Genomic DNA, 5229 nt, shown 5'->3' with positions numbered 1-5229 from the left:
AGACTTGGTACAAGCCAAATAGGCAGTCGAAGTTATAGCCAACTGAGCTCCAGCTCAGGGAGTATATCCTGTCCAGCAAGGAAAGCAGAGCATATTCATGATCTGAATTAATATAGGGGGGTAATGGTGGCAAAAAAAAATTTCTGCAACAAAATGTACTCCAATTCAAGAGCTTTCTGCTGCTGCTGCTGCTGCTGCTGCTAAGTCGCTTCAGTCGTGTCCGATTCTGTGCAACCCCATAGATGGCTGTCCACCAGGCTCCCCCATCCCTGGGATTCTCCAGGCAAGAACACGAGTGGGTTGCCATTTCTTTCTCCAATGAGTGAAAGTAAAAAGTGAAAGTGAAGTTGCTCAGTCATGTCCGACTCTTAGCGACCCCATCGATTGCAGCCTACAAGGCTCCTCCGTCCATGGGATTTTCCAGGCAAGAGTACTGGAGTGGGGTGCCATGGCCTTCTCCGCAAGAGCTTCCTACAGCCATGCCAGTCACAAACTAGCAAGAGTAATTCTACATTCTGTCTACAGGTGGTGCTAACAAAACTGCTTTAACCTCCTGACTAGGTTAGGATCTTCTAGGAAACTGGGGTCAGACTAGTCCAGCAAGTGAAGGACATTATTGTCTCCAGCTGGGAAGAACTGGAGACAATAAAAGTAGAAAAAATGAGATCATTAAGGAAAACAGGAACATATCTGTAGCTACATAAAATGAAATGACACTTGAGTCTCATTTCAAAGCTGTTATCTCTGCTGAGAGTCCAAGGAACCCTTGTCAGTAACAAATCAGAGTTTTTAATGAATAGGGCTATAGGATTCTATGTTGTATATTTCTAAGAATTCTGCTCTGAGCAGGCCAATGAAAAGAAACTTCTGCACATTTACTCAGACAGATATCTGTTCAGAGTGATAACAGGAATTGTTGTTTTGATCTCAGTAATAGTTTATGAAGCCGACTGGAGAGTCATGGAAAGAATGATCAAAGCAAGGACAAAAATAATCTATACTTTCTTTTTCCCATAGAGCCTGAAAAATCTTTTTTAACCACCTTTCATTATCTTTTGAAACAACTTGTAGGGAAATAAAAGCAGATGTCTGGAGAAGTCATCAAGAAAAAGCCACAAATCAAAGAGATTTCAAGCAGGTATGTTTTAAATGAACTCGCTGAAGTTTGGGGCGTTTTTTGTCCATTCCATTCCAGCTGAACCCAGAGTGCTGGTGGCTGAGTGTTCTAGCAATTAGCACTTTTCCAAACCTAAATATTCTGTCGTTTTACTTCTCTTTGGTAAGAAAAGACTTAAGAAAGTGGATGAAAGTATGACTTAAGAAACTCAAAAGAGCTTTCTTCTGTAATCCAACTCTTTAGTCCACAGGTAAACCCACCTGGACCTGCGAAACTTGGAATAATTCCTTGTCTATCTTTCTGTTATACTTCCAAGGGAAAAATAAGATATCATTTCTTATGAGAGCTGTCTTGATTTATGGTACGTTCATTCATTCATTGGCTTTTTTTCTTTTTTCCTTTCTTTCCCAGAGTCATACTATTTAACAACAAAATTAAAAAGATCTTTTGGTAGTTTGGGTACTTTTTTACGTTTTCTGTTTAAAAGCACAGATAATTGTTTTGTATATAACTAGAGGTTTTGGATAGACAGACATTATTTCTGGATAAATAGAACTCCACCCAAAAGAGGTAATTTCTACAACTTTTGATCCTTCAGTTCAGTTCAGTTCAGTTGCTCAGTTGTGGACGACTCTTTGTGACCCCATGAATCGCAGCACGCCAGGTCTCCCTGTCCATCACCAACTCCCAGGAGTTCACTCAAACTCACGTCCATCGAGTTGGTGATGCCATCCAGCCATCTCATCCTTGGTCGTCCCCTTTGCCTCCTACCCTCAATCCCTCCCAGCATCAGAGTCTTTTCCAATGAGTTACCTCTTCGCATCAGGTGGCCAAAGTACTGGAGTTTCAGCTTTAGCATCATTCCTTCCAAAGAACACCCAGGACTTATCTCCTTTAGAATGGACTGGTTGGACCTCCTTGCAGTCCAAGGGACTCTCAAGAGTCGTCTCCAACACCACAGTTCAAAAGCATCAATTCTTTGGCGCTCAGCCTTCTTCACAGTCCAACTCTCACATCCATACATGACTACTGGAAAAACCATAGCCTTGACTAGACGGACCTTTGTTGGGAGTAATCCTTAATATGGCATTAATTCTAAGTCAGTGATTTTAGGATCAGAAGAGGCCTGAAAAGATCATCTTGCCTTATCCCCTGTGTTCTAATCATCAACATGTAATTATGTCTCTGTCTTCATTTCATGGAGTAAAGTTCAATATCATGCTAGAATTTCTCTGCAACTCAGAAAGCACAAGAATCCAGGACAACTGCCTCTTGTGGAGGGCCTTGATCTACCACTACCCCATGCTGTTTCTCTCCTGGAACAATGGCTGATTTAAATTATATTCTTATAAACCAGGCCATAGACACTAATTTAGTAATTGAGTTCTGTGGAATTTCCAAGCTAGATGACAATGATTCAAGAGTATCTTCACAATAACAACATCATAATTAAAAGAAGGTATTGTAGAATACTATAAGCAATAAAATACATATTTTTCTTTTTAATACAGTGGTAAATAATAATAGGAGGCATTATTGGTAATTATTCTGATCCTCATATGAACACATATAATTATAGAATTTTTACATATCGTAGAGAATACATTCTGGTCTGGAATAAGATTCTAAAGTCAAGAATTGTAACCAGCGAAACAAACAAAAAGACTCCTATACAGAAAGATGTGGTAGAACATGCTGGCACAAATGGTAAGAAATTTGCTGTGATCCTATGTGTCCTTTGGTAGATGGCCCTAGAAGGGGATGATCTGAGAGAGTAGCATTGACATTTGTGTATCATCTGTGAAACAGATGACCAGTCCAAGTTCAACGCATGAAACAGGGCTCTCAAAGCCAGTGCACTGGGACAACCCAGAGCGAGGGATGGGCAGGGAGGTGGGAGGGGGATTCGGGACAGGGGACACATGTACACCCATGGCTGACTCATGTCAACGTGTGGCAAAAACCACCACAGTATTGTAAAGTAATTAGCCTCCAATTATAACAGATAAATTAATATTTTAAAAAAGAGTATGGGAAACCTAGGATTAAACATTTCCAAACGGGAATGATGAGTTCACACTCTTCTACCCTTGCTCCAAAGAATGCCATCACACACCACCAAGCATAGCTCACTCAAAATCCTGGTTTTCCGAGGAAGAAGAGTACCACACCACAGACACCAAAACGAGGAAAGGGGAGTTTCCAGATAGTCTCACGCTTGGGCACCTCCTTAGTGGCTCACCTGCCAAAGCAGGAGACCCAGGTTCTATCCCTGGGTCGGGAAGATCTCCTGGTGATGGCTAACCACTCCAGGACTTTTGCCTGGAGAATTCCAGGAACAGAGGAGCCTGACAGGCTTCAGTCCATGGGGTCATAAGGAGTCAGACATGACTGAGCGACTAACACTTTCACTTTCAAGAAGCTTGTGTGGTGTCTCAAGCCAGTCTTTGGGAAATTCTCATGTCCAGTGGAAAACGAAGATATAGAAAATACAGTTTACTGTTAAAAATGCATCATGTTTTAAAATGTTATTAAAGTTAACAGGTATTTCTATGATACAGTTTTAACATGTTTTATAAAACTGAACATTTGATTCTTGACATTAACAGTGTGAACTAAGACTTCTATCTGGTAAATTAACACTCTTAACTCCAGTGCATGTGGCCATGGATATTCTTTTCTTGTTTTAGAATAAAATCTTTTGGTATTGATATTTCTTATAAAAATTTTGAGAAGACTCACAAATTTATTTTTCAAACACTGTGGTTATGATACTTTTTTAAAAGTTAGGCTAAACGGGTATAAATTCTATATGATTGATAGAACTTTTTATTTTTAAAAAGTAGTATTTTTAAAATTTCATACTTATAGGTGAGTATTTCTAGACAAGATGTCCAGATTTACTTGTTTATATAAGTACCATTTTATACATCGCTCTGTTCCTAAAAGAATACAAGGGAGACTAAAGACATATCAACTATTTGAATCTACCTTTAGATGATTAGATTAATTCAGGATTATATTGTAGAGAGATTCCCTGGTGGCTCAGACAGTAAAGCGTCTGCCCGCAATGCGGGAGACCCGGCTTTGATCCCTGGGTTGGGAAGATCCCCGGAGAAGAAAATGGCAACTCACTCCACTACTCTTGCCTAGAAAATTCCATGGATGGAGGAACCTGGTGGGCTACAGTCCATGGGGTTGCAAAGACTCTGACACAACTGACCAACTTCACTCACTCACTCCTAGATGATTAGATTAATTAGATTAATTAATATTGTAGAGTAAATAGCTGTATTTGTCAGCATAGGCTAGGATTGTGCTTTGGTAAAAACAAAAACAGACACACACACACAACCCCACGTCCCAGCAGCTTAATAAAATAAAAAATTTGTTTTCTTTTTTACTATAAGTCTGTTTTGAGTCAGGGTAGCTCTTCAAGCAAATATCCTTCACAAAGAGACTCAAGAGATTGAGGCTGCTTCACCATCTTCTGATAGTAATATCATTTTTACTTTTATTAAAATTATTTGAGTGAAGGAATTCTTTAAGTATAATATGATGCTATCAACTGTAACTTTTATTCTAAGCTGTGTCTATCTATAAATTCTTTGTTAGGATAGGGGTTTTTGTTTTTTGTTTTTTTCATCTATCTTCACAATACTTACACTTGCTACATTGCTTTTTAAGTGATACTTAAAAGCATGCTTACATGATTATCTTTGCAAAGGCATACATACCCTCATCACTCACCACCTCTGCCAAAAAACTAAAGCTGCTTACATTATTGTGCCTCCTTTTTTCTCTATCCCTTTGGAACAATTCAGTCAAGTGACTTATATAAGCATTTTAAATTAGCATTGATTTTGGCCATCTCAGTTTGTTTTCCCCAAACAATACTATTTGTTTTAAAGTATTTCAAAAATGCCCTAAAATGTGAAAGACTTAAAAGAATCTGAATGTTTAAGATGGTATCCTTTTATTCTGAGGCATACTTTTGCATAAAATATTGAGTTTATTAAATTCTAGGCATTATGCTAAATCCTAAAACAAAGATAATGCACAGAGGCAGTGACAGACCTGAGAACTAGGCATGTGGATATGCGTGCGTGTGT

This window comes from Budorcas taxicolor, chromosome 2 (genome assembly GCF_023091745.1).
Source record: "Budorcas taxicolor isolate Tak-1 chromosome 2, Takin1.1, whole genome shotgun sequence".
NCBI lineage: Eukaryota > Metazoa > Chordata > Mammalia > Artiodactyla > Bovidae > Budorcas > Budorcas taxicolor.
This window is presented reverse-complemented; position numbering follows the sequence as displayed.